Below are 12,241 nucleotides of genomic sequence, written 5' to 3' on the forward strand. Positions count from 1 at the left end.
GGGAGGGAGAAGGGGGGAAAGCAGGCCCTAATTCTTAGTAATGGAGACTTTGCAGCAGGAACAGAAAATTTTGGAGAGGAGTCAGAAATTGTTGGTTCTTCAGGAGAGGCAACGGAAAGGTCCTGCAGTCCCAGATCTTCCTCTCCTTCGGGAAACTGCACAGGAACCTGCTTCAAAGAAGGCCACACTTTGTCTATTGTCTAGCATTGTATACAATAGCAAATAGCAGATCTGCAGGATTTCAGGATGAGCTCTTCTCTGTCACCTGCTGTGTTTCTTTTAAATAGAGCTGCAAAGAATTACTTTGGACCTTCAGCATGCACAGGATGCACTCCACCACTGAGCTATGTTACCTTTACAGTTAGCATAACAAAGAAAATTCAGCATCAGAATTGAGAAAATATTTGGAGGCAATTTTGGGGAGAAGTATGCATGAAAATGTAAGCAAGCAGAAGTAGGTAGAATATTTATTTAGGACTCCCCTCTTTTTCTGGGTTAAAAAAAAAGAATATTCAAACAAGATGGAATAGGGCTGGGGCGGGCAGAGGCTGGGGTTAGGTGTTGCTAGACTACAAGCCCTATCATCCCTGGCCTTTGGGCCATACTTGCTGGACCTGATGGAAGTGGTTCCTCAGCCGTTATGTGAAGGGCTTCATGTTCCCTTCCCCAGTGAAGGGCTCCTCCATCATCACTCTGGACTAGAGATAGGAAGGTCTGGAAAAAAACCAGAAAAATTTGGGGGGAAACCAGGTTTCCCCCCGGTTTTTCCCAAAGCCATTTTTTTCCGGAAAATGTGAAAAAAATAGTTTGATAATAGTTTGAATATTCCATACACTATTCTCCCCCCCCCATTTTTCCTGAAAAAAATGGCTTTGGAAAACACCTGAAAAAACTGCCCCATTTTTCCCCCAGGCCTTCCAGCACCCCCACTTTGGAGCTCCCTGCCAACTGACACCAGGCAGGTTCTCTCACTGTACTCTTTCCGGCAACTGCTCAAAACATTTTCATTAGGGCAGCCCATCTGAACATGTGGAAGCTGCATGCGATTTACTTCCTTTTAACCATTGCTGATCTTCTGAATACTCTTAAATACCTGCTTTTAACTGTGTTTTATCAATCATTTTAATCTTCTGTTGTACATTTTTGTAAACTGTTTAGAAAGCTCTCTTACCATCATGCGGTTTATAATATATAATAACAAATTCAATTCAAAAACACACACACTCCTTTTCCTTTCAAACAGAGTTTGAGCCTTAGTGCAACATACTATTCAGTAACTGAATGTTGGTTACTTCTGGGCCTGGCATGCAAAAAATCTTCCTTATGCTTTGCCCCAGATGGAAAGGCCTGGGGGGAAATCGGAATTTTTTTTGGGGGGGACAGCCCCCCCTTTTTTGAAGTCCATGAGAAAAATGACAAAGAAGGAATGATGGCAGTAGTTCAGAAAATGAGATAGAATAAAGTGACTGTATATGTTGTGTCTCTCCCCCCCCTTCTTTTTAAAGCAGTACTCAAAGGGTAGACCTCCTATTGAGTTTAAATATTGAGGTGGACCTTAACTTTATTTGCTGTTGGTGCTAAGAGGCAAATCTGATTGTTTTTTATGTTTATGGTTTCTTGCCTTTTTTTGTTGCTTTTGAGGGAAAGGGGGTGGCTACCTGTTTTATTGCAAGCAAATACTTTTATCTACAATGTGTTTCATGCAATTTGTAACACTGAACTTCTTTTCAATTTTTCCAAAATGTCAATTATTTCTGGGGAAAAACAGGGGGGAAACGTTTTTTCCTTATGGCTTCAAAATTTCCAGAAACTTCACATCTCTACTCTGGACCTTCACACCCATCAAAAATTAGGCTTAGGGAATGTTTCTCATGACACTTCCTATACATACTGGGGGAAAGAAGGGGAGCTTGACATGAACAGAACAAATTGTATGTTAGATTTGTGGATCTTGTTTGCTCCAGGAGATCAGAGTTCATGGGGTTTTCCCATTTATCAACAACTCTTTGAAGGAGGTTAGGTTGAGTGATAATGATGGGCTCTGGCTAGAGGTCACCTAGTGAGCTTCATGGCTGAATAGGGATTTAGCCACAGGTTTCTCCAGCTGAAGTCCACTTTCTACTACACAACACTGGCTGCCCCATATGTAAGAGAGCTGAGTCATTAAGCACCAGTAGAAGGAAACACTTTTGAGGTTGTTCTTTTCATAGTGAAGGGATCGTATTATTCTGGTGTCTTACAAGAAGACTTACATGGAGTTCAAATGCAATGTTTGAAGAATATATACAAGTTGTCCTTGAGAGGCTGCAATCCTACTCGCACAACCTGGGGGTAAGCCCCACTGAATAGTCAGACTTACTTCTGCGTAAACACACAACTAGGGTGCTCTGTGCACTTTACAGACCTGGAGAACATGACATGCTGCAACAACACCATTTCTCCAATAATGATGCTTCTGTCCTTAGACACAAACTATTAATGGCTTTGTGGGCTTATAGAATAAGGAAGTTCAGAACATTACTAAGAAATTTATTTGTATAGAGCAAAACTCTGTACAAAATTAAACACAGGTTTGTTCAGTAAAGATGCGCCTTTTTTCCTTTCTTTCTCTCCCCCCCCCCCCATCAACAGGAACCTCCAACATACCTTTCAGTCCTATTTTGTTCTTGTCCATGGATTCTTTGGCATCTTGAGGTATTGTCCATTTGCCTCCTGGCCCTTGTATTGCTGTCACGTTTCTCTCTTCAAACTGAACAGGTGCCTAAAAACAATTGTTTCACATTATCTTCTGATCTGTTTTGGGGGGAAATGATCAATTGCCAAAGGGACTTTGTGAAAACACACCCTGAAAAAGAGACACACCCTGCAAAAGAGAAAACACAGCCAGTGTTTTCAGGTTGGATAATGGGAAATATTCACACAGGAATACAAGCTAGCAGGAAGGATGAAAGTATTATTATGAGCTGCTGTTTCTGGATATTGTGGGCTCATGGGAGTATAAGTGGGTGATAAGAGGAAACACCATCAAGCAAGTTAAGTGGTTTAAATATCTAGGCGTTTATTTTCATTTTAAGGCTGGCTGGGTAGCTCAGAGAATCTGCCATTAATGCTGCTAAAAGCAGTGTGTCAGTGATCACTCGTTTCTATTATTCCAAAGGGAACCAGTATGTTCCAGCAGTCCTGAGGGTGTTCAATGCTAGATTAAGCACACAACTACCATATGGGATAAATGCCTTCAATCAGGCTACTGAAAGACTTCAGTTTTCCTTTGAAAAAAAATTGGTGTATCAAATCGTGTCCCCTACGCTGCCCTATGCCTAGAAACAAACCAATGCCTTTTAGTAACAAAAGCCTGGCTGCTAACATTCAAGTTCTGGTTGCAGCTGCATTTTAGAAATGAACCTAACAGTCTGGTTACAGACATGTTGGCTGAATAAGCAACCGTCATGATGGTTGAGAGGAATTGAGAAGAAAATTAAGCAGACCGGAATCCTACTAGACACCCTGTACTCCTTACTGGAAAATTCTGCATTTCAGACAATTAAACACAGATTGTTAGACAACACATTTCAAGAACTTAGTAGCCAAATCAGGTATAGTGTCTGTGTAAGTCTGGGGATGACGCGAGGCAGACAGCCAATGGTGACTTACCTTTTCCACTTGACCAACCCAAATCAACACAGGGCAAGGTGGGTAAAAATCAATGGTGTTATTATTATTATTTAAAAAAATTAAATCGGATTTTAAAAATTTAAATTGGATTTTTAAAATAAAATGTTTTTGGAGGGAACATCTTTCTAAATATAAGGTAAAGGTAAAGGTATCCCTGCCCGTATGGGCCAGTCTTGACAGACTCCAGGGTTGTGCGCTCATCTCACTCTAGAGGCCGGGAGCCAGCGCTGTCCACAGACACTTCTGGGTCACGTGGCCAGCGTGACGAAGCTGCTCCGGCGAACCGGCACCAGAGCAGCACACGGAAACACTGTTTACCTTCCCGCTATAAAGCGGTACCTATTTATCTACTTGCACTTAAGGGTGCTTTCGAACTGCTAGGTGGGCAGGAGCTGGGACCGAACGACGGGAGCTCAACCTGCCGCGGGGATTCGAACCGCCGACCATGCGATCGGCAAGTCCTAGGCGCTGAGGTTTTACCCACAGCGCCACCCGCGTCCCTCTTTCTAAATATAGTTTTCTATTTAAGTTACATTATAGTAATTTTTGATATAACTGTAAAAACTACTCTGAAAATTTATTATTCCAAAAATGAAACCTTCATCTGGTTGTAAATATTAAGATTATACCAGCAAGAATGAGTCTTTCTGTGAAATAAAAAATTAAATCAAGTCTTACTGACTACTGATTTAAATCAAGTCTTACTGACTAGTGATTTAAATCAAATCCACCCTTACGCAGGGTGTACATCCTAGTCAGACTGAACGTGCTACCTTTGGCAATACTACAGAGGAGACTCTAGAAAATGCCATTTGCAGAATGCCATTTGCCCCTGTGGACAAAGGCAAAAAGAAACCATCGCATATGTTCTTTTGTCCTGTCCCTGGCATCAGACAATTCAATCTAAATTTATTATTCAGTTGGTTGCTAGTAGGGAGTGGCATTCAGACAAATGTTAGGTAGCTTCCTTATGCTTACTCAGGTTGGGGATAAGATGCAGATAGCAGCCAGGTTTCTGAAACATGCTATGAGGATTTGTGAATGTTATACAACATTATCATAAGTGTTAGTTGCAGGTTTTGATGAACAATTTTATTGTACTGAACCCTACAGGAATCTTGTATATATGTCAATTAATGTTTGAGAATTTGAACATGAGTGGGTTCATGTCAGCAAAGTTGAAAATTTTTCTGGTGGATTTTTTACCCATTTTTAGAAATTCATTGTTTTTTTGAAAATTGGTAACATAATAAAATGAAACAATGCAAGTTGAATTAGGGAACAGGAATGGACAAAATGTTGGCCTTCATTCGGTCTTCATTGCCTTCATTCCCTACCCCTTTAAGTCTAAGTGACTGGATTCTAATTTACAAAGTATTTTCACCAAATACCTGATCCCATGCCTGACCTACTTCCACTACTACTGGCTACAGGGTGGAGTGGGGACTTCTTAGGTCTTTACTAAAACTAAGCGGTCTTTACTAAAGGCAAGTCAAATAAGCAAATCAAATCAGGTCTCCAACATCTTAGGGTAGGGATAGGAAACTTTTGACTCTCCCTGTGTTGCTGGATCCCTCCTCACATCAGCATGGCCATTGGTTAGGAATGACTGATGGGAGTTGTAGTCAGGCAGTCCAAGGAGGAGCAAAAGAAATGTTTCCCAAAACACACTGGAACTAAATAACATCTCTGGTTCTGAGAGGTTTTGTTAGACAATGTTCACAAGGGCTTGTTCACAAGGGCAATGTTCACAAGGGCTTGGAACCAATCCAAGACTTCTGATATAGCAGTAGACTAATCTAAATTTAAGTGCTCCAGTTGGTGGAGTCTCTCTCAGCTTTCTTAGATGACAGTCACCTGGGGAATATCCTTTTTTGCAAGCAGCTTATGTGACTTGGCTTGGAGCTCTCATTTGATTACAAGGATAGCCTATCACATCAAAGTCTCCTGCTGTTATGCACAGAGCCACCACAGCCAAGGCATTTGTTGCTCTGAAAGCTACTGCTCTATCCTAAAAAGAAAAACAACGGTTCCCAAACAAGCAGATCGCTTCTCAAAGCAAGGGACCCTTGCTCTTTTGAACCTCTCCTTCAACTGAACTTTCATTAACTTATACCAAAAGTAAACAAATCCCAATGGTGTCCAACTGAACCTAAGACATGCAGTCAAAGAGTAACTTACTTTAGCAGCTGCGAAAATCTCCACAACAGCAGCAGATATTTCTGGCCCAATGCCATCTCCTGGGATCAAAGTTACTGTCTGAACCTAGATGTAAAAAAAAAAAAAAAAAAAAAAGCCACCACATACCATGATTAAACACAGATTGACAGAAATCTGTATGCCACTTGGGGCTTGCATGGTTTTAAGTTTCTTCTTCTTTTATTCTAACAGAAATAGAAAGAGCAAGAGCAAGGGCAACCCTCTCAAGCAGCAACTGGCAGAGAAGCAACAAAAGTGCATACTAAGCTTTCAGAACAGCATCACTACGCAGCAAGGCACACCACTGAAAATAAAGTGGAATATGATACTCAGATGAAAGTGACAGTTCTGCTTGCCTGAGATTTATTCGTTTAACGCTAATCCTTTTACAGTTACACAAGTTACAATCCTCCAGATTTCCTCATTCTCCACCGACACTTGGTTATTACAACATTACCACTGTCAGCCAAAGTTCTCTTTGCCTATGAAACACTAAATGCTACTATGAGGGTTCCCTTACTCCCCATCAAGATGTACACGTGAGATATTTTAATATGGGTACCATATTTTTCGCTCTATAGGACGCACCGGACGATAAGACGCACCTAGTTTGGGGGGGGGGGAGGAAACAGGAAGAAAAAAATTCTGAACCCCAGAAGCCAGAACAGCAAGAGGGATCTGGCTTCTGGGATAGCCTCTTGTAGTGCTGGCTTCAGGGACAGCCTGTGAAGTCTCTGCAGGGCAGCGGGGTGAAGGCACCCTGCTGCCCTGTGGAGGCTTTGCGCAGCTAACCCCAAGCTAGAACAGCGAGACGGAGCGCTGCGCAGCCTGCATTCGCTCCGTAAGACGCACACACATTTTCCCTTACTTTTTAGAAGGGAAAAAGTGCGTCTTATAGAGCGAAAAATACAGTACCTAAAGTGTGAATGTGACAAACACTTGGGACGGAACCAAGGAGGATCACCAGGCACTGTCGTTATATCGCTTTAGGTTCCTTTCTTCAGGCCTCTGGCTTTTAACTATGTATGATCTTCTTGCAGAGGTGGGATGTTTGAATTTTTTTTTTAAAGTCTTTTAGACTTCTTAAATTGCTGGTTTTAAATGTATGTACCGTATTTTTCTCTCGATAACACGCACCTGACCATAACACGCACATAGTTTTTAGAGGAGGAAAACAAGAAAAAAAATCTGAATGAAACAGTGGATGTATCATTTTTGTGCTTCATGCTGTGGCCACAGACATGTGATTTGACGGTGAGTTTGGGGTAGCCCAATGCAAAAATCCTGAGAATCCATGTCGATCTGTGCTTTGTAACCACGTTTTTGCACCATTGCAGCCCCAGGCAACAGTGGGTGCGTGATTTTTTTTGGTGCAGGCTGTAGCCATGGACATGCTATGTGATCTGATGGTGAATCTGGGGTGACCCAATGCAAAGATCCTGAGGATCCATGTGGATCCGTGCTTTGTAACCATGTTTTAAGTGGGGAGGGAAGGAAAAACATAGAAGGGACAAGGAGCACGAGAGGGGTGCATGGAGAAGGAGCTGGCTAAGAATGCAAGAGAGGGGTTTAAAGGGGGGGAAAGGAAGGCAAAAGTCCCCCCCCAAGCCAGCCCTCCCTCCCTCTCTCTCTCTCTCTCCTGCATGTTTTCCGCTGCCTGCGAGTCCGTAGACGCAGCAGCAGCAGCACCGGAGCACGGAGAGGAATTAGAGGGAAGGACGCTCTGCTTTCCCCTCTGCTTGCCTGGAGGGGAGGGGATTTGCCTGCTCTTTGTTCCGTTTGAGCAAACACAGTAATGAAACAGAAGAGGGTGGGCAGTAAGACCCTGAGGCAGAATGCAGGAAAGCAGCAGCCTCCTCTCCTCCGTGAGGGCGCGATATGATTTTTGCCTGATTTTTGCCTTGTACTTGGGACAGTCAGCTCCAGGGACCACACATTCACTCAATAACACGCACAGACATTTCCCCTTACTTTTTAGGAGAAAAAATCTGCGTGTTATAGAGGGAAAAATATGGTATGTGTTTGCTTTTTGCTTTAAATATTGTAAGTCGCTTTGAGCTGCCATCTCAAAAAACTGGATAATGAATGAGTTAAGATAGACTACAGTTCCTTGATGAACTGCATAATGTCTCCAATTTATTCAGTTTTCAAGATCCTACTCCTGCTGATTTTTATTATTATTACATATGCATCAAGTATATACATCAAGCATATGTTTGCAGCAAGGTTAAAAACAAAATAAACACGCTCAAAATAAAGTCATGGACAAGCTTGAAGAAATATGGAAGATTTGCAAAAGGCAACACACTATGCTAATAGAAGCATATGTGACAACTGTAATTAAGCACTATAAAAATCGTTGAAATAAACCAATGAAACAGTTCTGAATATCATCACTGTTGAGGAATCATTCTAAAATAATTAAGGATTTAAGCTGCAGAGAAATCTACTCTAGATAGCAAAAATGAATAGGTCTACTGCCTGCAGGGGAAAATATTCAAAACAATGGTGCCAAAGATAAGAAGGTTCTCAACTGTCTGTCCTCCACCGCTTTGAAATTTTCCAACCGAGAAGCATTAAATACAAACTATTATTTTCTTTGTAGACTTAGACTCGTGATAAAAACCAAGGCTTGGGTTGGGATTTGGTTTTTTGCCACTATTCAACAGGGTTTCCTCCAAATGTGTGACCACACAGAGATCTATTTAGTCAAGTTAGACTGAAATGTGGTACTGCACTGAAGTGTATTGGAACAGAATTAGGTTACACTGGCAGAGAAATTCCACAAGCTTGGTTTTATCTTGGTATTTAGCACTTTTATTGAGAAGCTTCTCAAAAAGAAAAGAAAAAGTTATACTATTATACTCACAGAACTACCAAAACTTCTGGTCACCTGTTTTTGGCCTTTGAAAGCCCCTAGTAGACGGAAGACCTGTAGAAATGTAACAAAAGCAGAAATGCCAATATGTTATACAATCCGGGCAATTAAAAAATAATAATTCAGTATGGCTGTATTCTAAGTCAGCAGTGAAAAGACTTTTACAGTGGCACCTCGGTTTACGAATTTAATCCGTTCCGGAAGTCCGTTCTTAAACAAAAACAGTTCTTAAACCGAGGCGCGTTTTCCCTAAAGAGGCGTCCTGCCACCGGTGCCCTTCCATCGATGGGATTCGGTTCCTAGACCAAGGTAAAGTTCTCAAAACAAGACACTATTTCCGGTTTTACAGAGTTTGAAAATCAAATAGTTCTTAAAGCGGATTGCTCTAAAACCGAGGTACCGCTGTACTACATAAAATGGTTTGCGTGTATGATTACAATGCACCTATTATAAGATGGCCTACAAGAAAAGAAAGAACTTTTTATCTTACAAGAGTTCCTAACTGTGATTTCCCCCCTGATCTCATAGGTGTCAAAGAAGATGAGAAATTGACTGGAGCAAACCGCAGGAGGATTGCTGTCTATGAAGTTTTCCACTCCTGAAGCCCAATGTCTCCTTCCTTTCAAGAGTCAAGTGGGTACTCATCTACATATACATCTCTCTTTTCTCAACACAACCATAATTGCAAATACAATTCCATAAGTACTCTTGAAATTGTGATGAGGAAAGCTTATTGCATCCACAACAATCACATCAAATACAGAGTCTGTTGCAGTGATGTGCTACGGAGAGCTGCAATATGAAGTAGCATGAAAATCTGCAAAACATATTTAACTAGACACTATGGAAGGACATGAATTGCACCATATGCAGCAACAGACCTACAATGTCACCTCTTACATATCTGATAGAATACCATCACTACATATTCTGAGATTGAAAGATGCTGCAGTATGACCAGCCAAATTCACCAGCTCCAAAAGAGAAGTCAGAGTAGAATATCAATTTTTACCAAGCCCATTCTTTTTGTATCACTTCAGCAAGCCAGAAAATTGTCAAGATTACTTGAGGACAAGAGGCCATGTCACATTTAATCTTGACAAGCACAAGTAGCAACATGCTCCACTGACCCTGCATAATCCAAGCGCTCAACCATTCTCCCTAATGGACAAGAGCAGCGCAGGAAAAACCTCTTCACTCATTTGAGGAAAGGACAGCCAACACAATGTTCCATAGTAGTCTGGAATATGACACGTTTGTTGCCACACCTGGCTGGGTGCATACACAGATCACAGTAACTATCACATTTGCTCAAACCTGATTCGGAAACATTCAATTCCCACAGCCCAAAATGCCCTCTCTCCTGTTTTCCTCCCCATCTGACAGGAACCAGTATGACCTATAGACTACAACTGGCAGGCTAGATTTTGGCAGCAAGCAGAGTGTTTTCCCTCATGGAGCAAAGTGTTCTCACCCCTTCTTCAGATTTAGGATTCACACTGCTGCAACCACAGGATAGCTCTGTATGGGAATAAGCCTCAAAGTTCAAGTCACACACTCAGCTTATTAACAAACTCTGACCATCTCTCATGGGCATTTTTGCACCAGCACTTTGGACTTTTCTTCTCTTTGCTTGATAGTGAGCATCATACAGAGAAAACAGGGGTGATGAAGCATCTGGAACTGTCACATCGCTCTTTAGTAACACAGCTCCTTTGACATATTCAGCAAAAGCAATCTTCTGCTGATAAAGGATGCAAAGCCAATAAACAGAATATCCCCTTCACAAAAGTGCTTCTGAGCTTGACAGGGAACACTCCACAAAGTAACCAAACACTTTTAAGTGCATTGACAGTCTACCCAACTCACTCTTTCACAGAGTTGCTGCAATTATTTTAAAATTTGAATACTATTGCTAACACACTTCAAGCCCTTGGGAAAGAGTAACAAAGGCATTTTAATTAGAAGAAAGCAAGCCAACTAAGTGTGTGAGGAAATCCAATGGAATAATACCTCCAATAAAGGATGGGATGAAAACGGGTTGAAGCTTAGATTTGAGGAAAAAAATACTATCAGTCACTTAAAAAACCAAAATATACCAAGAAAGATGACTGCCATCCCTTCCCTTTCCAGTCATTTATCCACATGTGAATGAGAGGTGAAAGAAATTTACTCAGAAGTTTTATCCGTGACTCTCTTCCCACACTAACAAAATAGTACAATAACACCACTGAGTTGCCTTCCAACCCTGCTTCTGAGCATCCCAGAGGTACCTGGTTGGGCACTGTGTGAAACAGAAACTAGCCCAGAATCCTGTTTACATATTTATCACATTTATATATCACCTTTCCTTCCAAGGAGCTCAAGGTGCAGTACATGGTTCTCCCTTCCAAATTTTATCTTCACAACCCTATGAGGGAGGCTGGGGCAGGCCCAAGGTCACCCAGTGAGTTTCGTGGCTAAGGATTTGAACTCTGGTCCCTCCAGGGTCAGAGTCCAACCCTTCACCACTGGGCCAGCTCACAGTAACCGAAGAGATGCCCCGAGGAGAAGCACCCATGGCCTCTCTTCTGCTTCAAGAGCACTTCCTCCTTCGTCCCCTTCCTCAGTTACTTGCCCTTTCCTTCCTTCACTTTCCTGTCGTGATTCAACTGCCATGAACAAAATGCAATAACATGTGGTTATTAGCACCCAACAATAACCAAGGACTAATTAATAGCAATAAACAAATGTCCTTTGTGGGCAATTCGGGGTGGGAAGCTGCCGGGTCAAGCAAAGCCCAGCGCCGGCGCCACGGGGCGGGCAGCCTCCTCCGCCCCCGCCCTCCTGGCCAGCAGGCCCAGCGGGCGGAGCGGGGAGAAGAGCCGCCCGGGGCACAAGGGGCTCCTTCCAGGGGAGGCGCGGAGAGGCCGCCCCCCCGCCCCAGGGAAGGTCACGCAAGGTCACGCGAGAGGGAGGGGCGCCGGGCGGGGCGGCCTGAGGGGAGAGAAGAAGCCTCGGCCTCGCGCCAGCCCCTCTCGCCTCACCTTCGGCGCCCACCAGGCCATGGCGGCGGCGGCGGCTCCTTCTCCTCTTCCGGCTCCTTCCCTTCCCGCTCCGCGACGACAGAAGAAGCTGCGGCCTCCTCGACGGCCTCTGCCGGCTCAACCTCGTGCTCGCCGGCGCGGCGCGGCCAATCGGAGCCGCCGCCTGCCCCGGATGTGGCAGCTGGTTGGCCGGGAGCAGCCGGGAAAGGCGGGGCTTCTGGCGGGCACGCCTCCGCACTTCCTCACTGGCCGCCGTGGGGCGGGGCGGGGCCACCGGGCGACGGACTCCGCCCACTGGCCTCGGCCCGCTAGGGGGCGCTGCGGGCGAGGTGGGGGGGTCGCTCCGCCCGTGACCTCCCGGGAGCGTCAGGAGATCCTTGCTGGAGCAGCCGGCTAATGGGCTTGCCTTGGTTTATTTCTAGAGTATTATTTTTTAAATACCGTACTCTTGGTTGAAAGCGCAGCG

The 12,241-nt window shown here is 43.7% G+C and overlaps 1 long non-coding RNA gene across 1 annotated transcript; it reads right to left on the reverse strand.

Annotated features, from left to right (window-relative positions):
• Positions 1-2,719: 2,719 nt before the first annotated feature.
• On the reverse strand, positions 2,720-12,041 carry LOC310749745. Its single transcript, XR_014541707.1, has 4 exons — positions 11,776-12,041; positions 8,741-8,803; positions 5,854-5,937; positions 2,720-2,761 (listed from the first exon to the last, which is right to left on the reverse strand). It is a non-coding gene; the product is annotated as an uncharacterized lncRNA (long non-coding RNA).
• Between the last annotated feature and the right edge of the window lie 200 nt (positions 12,042-12,241).

Source organism: Podarcis filfolensis, assembly GCF_964270895.1.
Source record: "Podarcis filfolensis genome assembly, chromosome: 14".
In the NCBI taxonomy this organism is placed as follows: Eukaryota; Metazoa; Chordata; class Lepidosauria; order Squamata; family Lacertidae; genus Podarcis; species Podarcis filfolensis.